This window comes from Peromyscus maniculatus, chromosome 1 (assembly GCF_049852395.1).
Source record: "Peromyscus maniculatus bairdii isolate BWxNUB_F1_BW_parent chromosome 1, HU_Pman_BW_mat_3.1, whole genome shotgun sequence".
Taxonomy (NCBI): domain Eukaryota; kingdom Metazoa; phylum Chordata; class Mammalia; order Rodentia; family Cricetidae; genus Peromyscus; species Peromyscus maniculatus.
The window spans coordinates 201840254-201853115 of record NC_134852.1 but is presented as its reverse complement, the minus strand read 5'-3'; positions in this window follow the sequence as shown (position 1 = coordinate 201853115).

The following is a 12862-nucleotide window of genomic DNA, read 5'->3' as shown; positions in this document are numbered from 1 at the left end:
CCCCCTATAAACAAAGAAACACAGACACACGCATAAATGCACACACATGTATATACATATATTCTACAAACACACACTATATATAATATTATATACATTTATGTTATACATACAAATGCTACATATAATATTAAAGCTAATTCATATAATACATATCAGGTCTTATATTTCTTCCATTAGTGATCTGTTCTGTGGTCTGTTCTTTTATGTAACCCCAAGTATATAAATACATCTTTAAGAAATGGCAAAATTTTGCCGGGCGGTGGTGGCGCACGCCTTTAATCCCAGCACTCGGGAGGCAGAGGCAGGCGGATCTCTGTGAGTTCGAGGCCAGCCTGGGCTACCAAGTGAGTTCCAGGAAAGGCACAAAGCTATACAGAGAAACCCTGTCTCGAAAAACCAAAAAAAAAAAAAAAAAAAAAAAAAAAAAGAAATGGCAAAATTTTGTATAATATATATGTACATATATATGAATGGCACATATATATGAATACATATATATTATACAAAATTTTGCCATTTCTTAAAGATGTAATACATTTTCATACTAGTGACTTTGATGTGATTAAATACTTAAAATACTTTAGGTTCTTTAGAATTGATCTGTTGATTTTTTTCAGCATCCAGGCTGAGAATACTTCTCTGTATAACTATGCAGTACAAAATGGCAGAAGTATGTTTGGGGCTGTTTCAGAAGTTGTTAGAAATCCTTGATTTGCTTATTATTGACTTTTTTAAAACTCAAGTAATCAACTAAAACAGCAATTTTTAAAATAAGACATTCTAACATAACACAATCCAAAGACATATTAATTTGTTACTTACATGCTGAGGAATGACAGTAAGAACACATTAAAATGATCATTTTCTGTAAGAGAACAAGAGCATGGGAACACACGGCAGACATTCATCTACAGTCAGAAATGAGGCAGGGTGGACGGGCATTGTGTAGCAGGACAGCATGCATTTACACATGTGAATTCTGTGTTCAGAATCAGGGCTGGAGGGAAGCTATGCCATGCAACATGGTTGAGTGCTGCCGTAATCACCTGTTTCATGACACATTTGATTTAGAATTGTTAGGCACTGGCCATGCAGAAGACTTCTGCTGGGGCCAAATATTTTGCAAACCCCACATCCAGTTATAAAACCCATTGTAAGATTGTGATCAACAGGTTAAAAAGCTGTTACATGGGGTCAGTAAGATAATGACACTCTCAATGCATGCCTGGCAACCTGAGTTCATTCAATCTCTGGAACTTATGTAAAGGCAAAAGGGAGAATCAACATGACAGTCTTGGCTGCCAATCTCCAGACATGCTGTAGCATCTCAAAGCCTGCCCTGACACAACTAAACATTTTTTTATGAAACAATAACAAATTGTTTTATGCATGGAAGGCCAAATCACAGGATTTTAGATTCATGTGAATATATTCCCATCAGGTTCTCACAATGATAAAATTGCCTAACCACTAATTAATTAATAGTAAGATCATATTTTACATACAAGTATATGCATGTAAATATGTGAACATGGAAATGTGGTCTTTTAAGCCAGGAGGAGGTTCTGTAGTCTACTGAAATAGTCATTACCAATTTTGATTTCAGTATTATTGTTGGCTGTTGCTGTGGGATGGTCTGTATGTCAAATTGCTCTGATTGGTCAATAAATAAAATACTGATTGGCCAGTGGCCAGGCAGGAAGTAGGTGGGACAAGGAGAGAGGAGAATTCTGGGAAGCGGAAGGCTGAGGAGAGAGACACTGCCAGCCGCTGCCATGACCAGCAGCATGTGAAGACGCCGGTAAGCCACCAGCCACGTGGCAAGGCATAGATTTATGGAAATGGATTAATTTAAGCTATAAGAACAGTTAGCAAGAAGCCTGCCACGGCCATACAGTTTGTAAGCAATATAAGTCTCTGTGTTTACTTGGTTGGGTCTGAGCGGCTGTGGGACTGGCAGGTGACAAAGATTTGTCCTGACTGTGGGCAAGGCAGGAAAACTCTAGCTACAGGCTGTGTAAAGGATAGTTCTAGATAATTTTTCAATTGGACTTCACACAGTGCTTCAAGTTTAAAAAGTGCTTTTTGGACAATCAACAGCAGTCTCTTTTTCTTTTTTTTTTTCTTCATTTCTGTGTGTGTGTATGCGTATGCGTGTGCGTGTGCGTGTGCGTGTGTGTGTGTGTGTGTGTGTGTGTGTGTGTATGCATACATATTTTACATTCCAGGGTGCATATGTGGAAGCCAGAAGACAACTTGCAGGAATGGGTTCTTATACCACGTGGGTTCCAGGGATTGAACACAGATCATTGAATTTCATGGCAAATACCTTGCTCCACTATTCCAGCTTGACACCCTAACATTATTAATTTCTTATAATTACTGATTGTTCAGTTTCTGTGGGGCTATTTATTAAAATTGAGGTTTTGCTGCTCTTTTAACTAGTTTAGAATACAAATGCAGTGATGTGTTTTTTTGTAAATTCCCAATATCATTATTCATTATCTATTTTCTCTGAACATTATACTATATTCCATATATTCAATGAAATGCACACTTAAATTACTGAGGAAATTATTTGTTTAATAGGAAAGTTATGGTGTGGTGAAAACTTGATTCAGCAATTCTATATTGTTGGCTATAACAATGTCCTGACAAGTTCCAACTTTGAATTGTAAAATTGAACTAAAAAAAACTAGAGAGAGGTCTGATGTTTGAAGAAGAAACTCATTCAAAATAATGGAATGATTTCTTCTCCAGAAGTTGTCAATGATTTTACCCCTATCTTATCAGTCTATTTTTATTTAGGCCAAAAATTAAGGACAAAGATTGACTTCTGTGATTGGCTTAGACCTGAGTCAAGAGCCTTAACTTACTGCCCCATAAATGCAAGAGCTGCATGGTTAAACTACTTGTCCTGCTGCTTCATAGTCTTCCTGAGAAGAAGAATGAAAAGTTCATCACCAAACTACACGTTTTCACTGAAAGGTAAGAATTTTAAACTTCTAGGGTAGAGAAAAAGATTTTATAACCATGTGGATGCACTGATGGTGATGTTTACATAATTTTCCTAAAAAGAAAAATGTTCTTTATAGGAAAACATGCCAGACCTCGCCAGTAACAGTGAAAAAATGTTATAAACAAAATAAAACATATTTTATAAAAGTAACTGTCTAAACCTGTTAAAACTTTGGATTTTTCAAATTTCTATTTCAATACTTGGTGATCTTTGGTGATTCCAATGGTCTTCATATATTTATTCTTTGAAATTCCAATTCAGTTATTACCTCTAGCAGACTGTCCCCAGACTCACATAGTTAGCCTTAGGCTAATCTGCCAGCCTGGTACTATGTTACTGTAGATATTTTTATGACAACATTTATCATGTCATAATTACAGTTATTTGTTTATGAGCCTATGTCCTTGTCTAGAGTAATTTTATTATCCAGATCAGACATTATGGTTTCTAGCATGTGATAGGCAACCTATAAAGGTTTGTAGAAGTCAATTTAAATCAACAAAGCAATGCTAGGTGGGGCAGTCTTCAACACTTTGGGCTAAGGAAAACATTCATTAAAAATCTCCATTAGATGCTTCAGAAATTCAAACCAGTTTGGAACATGAAAATACTTGGTTTTAAGTAGGGCTCTCAGGATAAGAGCAGTCAGCATGCGGGAGCAAAGGCCATGGTACAAGAGGTAGATTCTAAGCTCTTCCCTCACTAACTGCAAAGCTTCATGGATTACCTAATCATTCTCTTCCCTCATCTGTAAAATCAGAGTCCCAGGAGTGGCTGCTTCAGGGCTGGTAGGCAGCTTCAGTAAGTGAGCATAGGTGAAGTTTATAGTACGTGATGCATGGGAAGCTCCCACTGTTTTTGTTTTTCAAAGACATGTGGTAGACATTTCTAGCTGTTTACACGATTAAAATCTTCCATTTCTATCCCACCACACTTTTTTCCTAATCAAGTCCATACTTACTCTGTTGGCACAGTGCTGTGGGATGTTCTGTATGTCCTGTGGGAGCCCGTTCTCGGGTTCCTCGTGGCTTTACCCAGCAGGTCTGCATAGAGAATGATTAGGACCACAGGTCTGAGTGCAGGTGTCTGAGATGGTCTGCACTTGGCTGTGCTGGAGGATGGTCTGTATGTCAAATTGCTCTGATTGGTCAATAAATAAAACCTGACTGGCCCGTGGCTAGGCAGGAAGTATAGGTGGGACTAACAGAGAGGAGAAATAAAAGAACAGGAAGGCAAAAGGAGTCACTGCCTGCAGCAGCTGTCAGGACAAGAAGCATGTAAAGTATCGGTAAGCCACGAGCTACGTGGCAAGGTATAGATTTATAGAAATGCACTAATTTAAGATATAAGAACAGTTAGCAAGAAGCCTGCCACGGCCATACAGTTTGTAAACAAAATAAGTCTCTTTGTTTACTTGGTTGGGTCTGAGCGGCTGTGAGACTGGTGGGTGAGAGAGATTTGTCCTGACTGTGGGCAAGGCAGGAAAACTCTAGCTACAGCACAGTTTTCTGACTCAGGTGATAGGATTCCTACATAGCCTAAGGCAATAAACATCAATGTCCCTTTATGTTAGTCCCCTAGCACTTGGACTAGTGGCTGAGGAGTGGTCAGTACAAGTTAATAGGAAACCCAAAGCCCGTGACTCTGAATGCAGATAATGTTTGTCTTTGTTATTCAAAAAAAAAAAAAAGAATATATGATTGGCTCAAGTGTTTTCTTTTTCCCTCTCCCTCGTTCATGTAGGTGGAGTTTTCCTGTCTTCACCACTTGCTCCCAAATAACTGATACAGAAGGTCAATATTATTTATAAATGCTCTGTAGCAGGAATCTTAAAAGTTCTTATTAATAAAATCAAACCTGGAGCCAGGTATTGAGGTGAATGCTGGAAGATCAGAGAAGCAGAACAAGCCACAGCTTCCTCACCTTGCCAATTCCTCAGGTGATCCTGTTTCCTCAGACTGGATGCCTCTGAGTCCTCATCCAGAATGAATCTCAGCTGAACCGTTGCTCAAAGCCTAAAAGCTTAACCAGCTAAAAGCTTCTAGTTTCTGGTTTTCACACCTTATATATCTTTCTGCTTTCTGCCATCACTCCTTGGGAATTAAAGGCTCACTTCTTGGGATTAATGGCATGTGTCACCATATCTGGCTGTTTCCAATGTGGCCTTGAACTCACAGAGATCCAGAGGGATTTCTGCCTCTGGAATGCTATGATTAAAGGTGTGAGTGCCACCATTTTCTAGCCTCTGTATCTAGTGGCTGTTCTGTTCTTTGATCTCAGATAAGTTTATTAGAGTACACAATATTTTGGGGAACACAGTACCACCACAATGCTCAGCTGATAGCTCAGGCCTGTTACTAGCTAACTCTTACACTTAAATTAACCACATTTCTTATCTATGCTTCACCACATGGCTCATGGCTTGTCACTTCATTTTCTACACATCCTGCTTCCTTGGTGGCTGGCTGGCATCATCCCTGACTCTACCCTTCTTCCTCCCAACATTCTCTTATTCTGTTTTTTCTCCAGACTCTGTCCTTCCTCATCTCATCATTCTCAGTTTGGCTTTCCCACCTAACTTTATCATGGTAGATGATAGATAAATAGATAGATAGGGATTCATTCCATAAGTTATGTGATTCTAGAGAATCCTGACTTATACATACTGACAAGATCTCCACCCTCCACTAAAAATATAAATGAAGCAATTAGCCTCTTGTTTGCATAAATAACAGATAATTTGAACACCACAAAAATTATGTTTCTGAAGTCATAAAACAAACAAGATAACATCTATGTTTGAAATTCATTCATTTATTCAACAAATATTTGTTGGGTATGTATATCATATATAAAGCACACAAAAAATAGATCCTGCCATTTTGCTCATTTGATTTGTTATAAAAGAGAATGTTTTTAATGGTTGTGAATGCAAATGAGAGGCAGATTTAAGCTGGACCCTAAGTTATAGGAGAAGCCAAAATGGGGACTGGAATCTTGCTTCTTTCTACATGAATGGAAGATGGGACCAGAAGGCAGTCTGTTAACATAGATGCCAACAGCAGAGAAGAAGTTAGACTTTATTGTAAGAATCAACTTCTGAATCTGGTTTCATTTATAGAAACAAAAGGCCTTCATGGTGATATTTTATTTGTACTGAAATGTGATTTTATTTGTATGTTAATAAAGAAAGTTGCCTGGGGGTCAGAGCTAATTGTAGTGGGTAGCCATTCCAGCTTGGATCTGGAAGTTCCAACCCCCATTGAGACTCTGGCAACTGTCATGCCTACAAGGCGGGCGAGGGGAGGCGCCTGGGAACCCGAGAGCTGGATGGGCCAGCGCTCTCTCTGTGCGCTCTCTCGGTGCCGGGATGCTGAACGGTGAAGGTGGACTGTGCAGAGCTCCGGAGAACACCGCTGGACTGCGTTACACCTTCCCCAGACCCTGCGACCTACCCATTACTTAATTTGTGAGTTACGCCATTAAATAAATATCCTTTTAACTACGTGGGGTGGCCAAAATAATTTCTCCAATAGCTAATAACAAGTCATAGCAGAAGCTGGCCAGTGGTGGTGCACGCCTTTAATCCCAGCACTCGGGAGGCAGAGCTAGGCGGATCTCTGTGTGTTCAAGGGTACAGCCAGCATGGAGACACATGCCTTTAATCTCAATACCCACCATAGAAGACCTGGAAGTCTGTATAGATGGGCAGTGATGAGCAGGTCATGTGGTTGGGTTTACAACCAATGAGAAGGCAGAATAGAAAGTCTATAGAAAGTACAAACGCACAGGAAGTAAGTCTCTTGGCTGAAGAGGATAGCAGCAGCAGTGAAGGGTAAGGTTTCTAGCTCTTAGCTCTGACCTCTTGGGCTTTCATCTTTGCATTGGCTCTGTGTTTCTTATTTAACAAGATGGTTAAATCTACAGGCCTTCACAGCAGTGGCTTCCATTTTCCCCCAACCATCCACATTTCCCATTGTTCTGTTAGTTCATTTTCTTTTAAGGTCAGAAGGCTCAATTCCAGACAGATTCCTGGATAAAACTATAGGGAATTCTCTCCCCGAAGCTATAGGAGTTGTTAAATATTGAATTGCTATTGCCCTGAGGGGGGGGAGACCCACTCCAATAACAGCATAAACTGCACCTGCATAATTCATAGACTCTCTGTTTCTTCAAATGCACTCAAACTAAAAGAAACATTTTAAAAGATTTTCCAAAAGAAAAAAAAATTATACCAGACCACATCAAAAGGCAATGAAAACATTACTCAGAACTAAGGTAATAAAGGGCAGAATCTGACCTCAACACCAACAAAACAAAAGACTAGTGACAAAGTACTGAGAGACATTATGGGGAAGGCAGCCCCTGTCATTAGGCCTTACGTGTTGACTGGTTAATACTAATCAGTGCCAGGCTTATACCAGCCCAGAGAGTCTAGAGGGTGTATCTTTGCTTTTCTTGACTATTGCAGTTTACATGAATGACTCCTAGTTGCCCTTATAGTATGAATTTTTGCATACACAAATGGTAGAGAGCTTTCAAACAAAAAGGTTTCTAAGGTAAATACTAAGATAAGAAGGAGTTGGGGATTATAGTCAGAAAGAAATTTGCTCAAAGTTTAGTCAACATTAAGGGGTCAGTATACCTAGAGAACCATTGAGGCTATCTGGTCAGTTTCTCACTCATCAGCAGGGCTGTCAGGATTCAGCATTACCTAGGGTAGGAATGTTTATTGGCTATTGACCCGAAATTAATTTTTATATAAATGTTTAAACATCAACAGTGAAAAGCCCTCTGTTTCTTTTAATCCTTTCAATACAAGTTTAAAGTTAGGTTAAGAGATAATGGAAGAAGAGACATTGCCACCTAAATATTTTTAAAATTTTATGTGTATGAGTGTTCTGCCTGTGGCTGGCAGAAGCCAGAGGAGGGCACTGAATCCCCCAGAACTGGAGTTGCAGATGGTTATGAGCCACTATGTGGCTACTGACTTTGAACTTGCATCAAGTGCTCTTAACTGAGCCATCTTTCCAGTTCCAATATTGCTACTTATTTAAATATCTCAAAGTAAATAAAGCTAAGTGGAAAAATCTAACAACTCTTCATTAGAAGCCATCCTGTGAAGCCAGGATTTTCTCTCTATCCATTTCATTTCCCCCATGCCTCATCAAGAGAGTTGATTTCTGTCTTCTATCTCAATCCCCAGCATATAAAACAAACAAATTTAATGCTCAACACTGTCACTCATTAGCATATGATGGGATCCAAGGCATATTGCACACAGCTTTCCTCCTATCAGTTTTGTGCAAGATTAAATACTAAGTACTATACAGATTTTCTCAATGGTTATCCATTGTATTCAAGCTTAGTTTTCTTCCTTGCTAAAGAGAAAAGATTATCATAGATTAATCATAACCCTTTCTTTGCTATTATCACACATCAAACTGTTGATTCCAAGTAAACTTCTGTCATCTGTTGCTTTGTCTCACTTTTCTTCCTTCCTTCTTTTAGATACTTATTTGTTCTTTTTGTACTCTGTCCTGAAAAGAATATGGAAATTTATACTAAACTAGACTGTAGCATGAATGAAGGCTATGTATGTAGCCATGCTGAATCACCCCCAAAACTCAAGTGATTGAAGAATGTGAAAAGAGTGCCTTTACTAGTCCAAGGAGATTTTCTGTCACCTATCCCTCAGAAAAGAGAATATCACAACCATGACCTCTGGCAGAGTGTCATGTTGCATACCACAGGTTCTTTTTTTTTTTTTTTTTTCTTATGACATCTGCCTTCTGGTAATACAATTCTCATTTGCATTTCTAAAGCAGCTCCATTGGCTTTGACTATATTTCTAAAAATACATAAGCCCTGACTCCATTTACATATGAACTCAGATGATCGCTTACTCTGTCTAGGGCTTCTTTTACAAAGATAATGAAAGGCACATGCTTTTGAAAGATGGTCATCAAAACCTGTATTCCATTTCTCTATACGCAGAAAAGCGTATATAAGTCTATAAGCAATGCACCTCCAAAGCGATCAGTATCTCAAGAAATGTTTGATATGCTTATGGAAGGTATGTGCGTGGGGATGGCATTTACACAAAGGGTGTCTAAGAACTAAACTTATTAGAAGAAATAAATGCATTTTCTTTTGGTTTCATTGAAGTGGATTTCACTAAATCTAGCCATAGTTGCCCAGAACTATGCGACTGTTAAAAGAAATATAAAAATAACACAGAAGCAAAAAACTTACAAAAGAGAACATATGATAATGAAGATGTAACATTGGCATGTCCTAGCCATTTCTTCAGAGTGTTCACATCACATTACAGACCCAGGCACTGAAATCATCTATAACTTCCAACACAATTGCTTAGAAGTACAATTAAAGGATGCAACACTCACTTTCTGTAAAGTCACAAATATATTCTGAAGGAATATAAAATCAATGTTCCTATTAGGTCTTAAATGGCTTGTGCTTATACTATTGCAATAGATCCTGTGTTACAAGAGCACATACTTATAGCATAACAGTAAATCATAAGTATATAACTCAATGGAATTTCACAAAGAACGACCATCACTCTGATGGAAATATAGAGCCTTCCATACATTGAAACATGGTACCTGATATCTCTGGTCAGTCACCATACACACCATTTTCTCCTAAGTTAACTTAAGTCCAGTGCCATAAGATTCTGACTTTACACAAATGGAGCCATATAAATTGAAGTTTTGTTTTGCTTTGTGCATGTATGCGTGTGTGCCTGCATGCGTGCATGCCTACATGTGTGTGTATGCGCACGCATTTGTGTGTACATGAATTTGGGTTCCCAGAAACAAAAACATGAAGTTAGATACCCTGGCTCTCTTAACTACTGAGCCATCTCTCCAGCACTCTCAAGTCTTTTTTGATATTTCTCTTCCACTGTGATACTTCTGCATTTCATCCATGCATCTTCATTCTTTCTTGTTTCTGTTCTGTTATGACATCATTGATGTGTGCTTTTGAATTTGTAGTTATTATACCTAAGAGTGCTCTGAATATCATTGCATGTGTCCTTAATACCCATTTCTTGCTTCTTTGTTATTTTTACACTTATAAATAAGTTCATTGGGTTAGAGTAAGCACAAGTTTTTAGGACTTCATCCATGACCATACACTAGTCAGTGTTTCTGTTCTTGCATAAAGCCTTGACTGACCATGGAGCAGAAGGCTCAATAACTCATTCTCTAAACACTCATACAAAGAGACATCTAGTCTCTCTCTATATATATAAACAAGATGAAAACTAGAGAATTAACACATTTTTGGCAATGTTTATACAATGCGTGGCTTCCATCCCAGCATTTCTTCTTTATTCTCTCAGTAGTTACCTAGCAAACTCCAATAGCTGCTTGAGTCATTTTCTTCATAAATTCACATTCTTTTGGATTTCCTTCCCATCCCTATTTCACTTCTCAAAGTAAGCTTCTTGCAATATAATTTCCTTACAGCATCTTTGGAGGAGATTCTAACCTCAAAGAAAAAGTATGGCTGTTTGTTTGGGGCTGGTAGTATTGGATTTTCCAATTGTGAGTGCATCAATCCCTAGCTGTAATTTTCTGCCTCTCATCAGAACAGTCTGCCTATAGAAATATATCCTTGAAAATCTGGGGACTCTTGGAATCAATGAAAACACATAATCTTAACTATTTCCCCAGTGCTGTTAACACTCCTTAGCTTAACTAACTAGTCCTTTTATCTAATTTGTCTCTTAGATGCTGATATTTCCTCTGGTTTATTGCTGGTCTGCTCAGCTTCTCACATCATATTCAATCTTTGAAACTATTCATCAAACACCAGGGCATTCTTTTTTTTTTTTTTTTTAAAGATTTATTTATTTATTATTTATATGGAAGAGGGTGCTATATCTCATTTTAGATGGTTGTCAGCCACCATGTGGGTGCTGGGAATTGAACTCAGGACCTCTGGAAGAGCAGCCAGTGCTCTTAACCTCTGAGCCATCTCTCCAGCCCACCAGGGCATTCTTTTATTTCTTATTATGAATAACAGATAGTTATTAGAGAAAATGAGAAATTAATACAAGTTAAATGAACCAACTTAATCTTGTGCCCCACCATCAATAAATAATTGTAATTATTATTTCATTACCAATGTTTCCATTATTTGTATGTTCTTTAGGTGTTTGAGGCAGAGGGAAAGTTGAGCTGCTGTACAATCTTAGGAGCTACCCCAAGGACACCGATAATGACTCGTAAAATTGACCTTTTGAGGTCATTCTGGGTAGAACAAGAGGAACAGGCTTGTATTCTCCAATTTATTTGGTCACTGGATATGGGCCAACCACAGAGCATGATCTTTAGAGGGGCCACTTTATTTAGTAGACATTTGGTAAGTATCTAAACATGGAGGCTCCTTGGTCTACAAAGTAAAAGCTAGGTGGTATACTACAATACCATCCATAAAAGAATATTGAAATCACATTTTTTTCTTGCAAGCCACTACCACCATGGTTTGAAATTTCCAAGTTTCAAAGGTAAATATTTTGAGGACATACATCAAAGATAATAAAGTATCCATTATTAGTTTTAGAAAGTTGTGGATGTTTCCATAGCAATTGACTTGTACTTTAACAATTAAGCTATTTCTATTTTAATAGATAATTTGCATTACTCAGCATGTTCAACTCATTTGAAAAATAATTCAATTGTCTTATTTATGAATAGAAAACCACTCTATTTTCATCTATGAGATGGTATCTATTTATACTGAGTGAAAATGAACAGCTCTCCTTGTAAAATCTTTTAATAACATTTTTCAATAGTTCCAATGAGATTTCTGTATGTTGTTTGCCTACCTTTATGGATGTTTTAGAAACTGTGGTAAAAATATATTTCTTTATCTGGAGGAACATAGGATTTTGTTTTGATTTTTTATTATGTTCAAATATTGCAAAATCTTGATTTGACAACTGCTTTGCCTAATGAAGTTACTTACATGTAATCCCTATGGTATGCACACATTCATTTATGTTTTTGCTGGAGTAAAAAAAAAAATGGAAGAAGAAAAAGCCAAGTGAATATGGGAATGTAATTAGTGTTGGCACAGCCTGAGGGGCCACAGTCCTTGCTCACTATGCACGCACTGGGAGATGTATAAATAAATCTGATGTCTTTACACCAATGATCTTGCTATAAAAACAAACCTTCACATAAACTTGTCAAGACTGCTTCACATGAAAGCTATAAGCCTTGGCTTTCGGCCAACTAAGTCACAGAAAAATGTTTATTTTGGTCACTAATTGTTATATGGAAAGGTCAGATTCATGTAACATAAGGAAAACATTAGTTTCTCACTCCCCTGACCCAAGATTGCAAACATCAAACATAGCACCGATAATTTACATGCCTGTTTTCTCTGCACTTGCATTCAACAAAGCAAGGAGGGTCCCACTGAGGCATGCAAAAATCTCCCTCTAACAAATGCAGACCAGTGCACTAATAAATCATGCCAATTATTAGAATTCTTAAACAATATTTGCAACCAGATAAGTTTCTTATTATCAGTTCTACAGTCAGATGGAAATATTACATACATAGAACATTAATTAATGAAATCTTTATTGTCGAGTAGTTGCCAAAGATTACTAGCAACACAATCATGGTTTGAAAACAGATGAGAAATTTGACTTGCAAAATGTCCATGGAGATGTGTGGCTGCTAATACATTTGTGCTGTGCATGACCATGCATGCCACCCTTAGGCAAAACCAGGGAGGCTTTAATTGTTTTTGTGTTTGTGCATATGTTCTCTGTGCACCCAAGCCTTCTTCCAC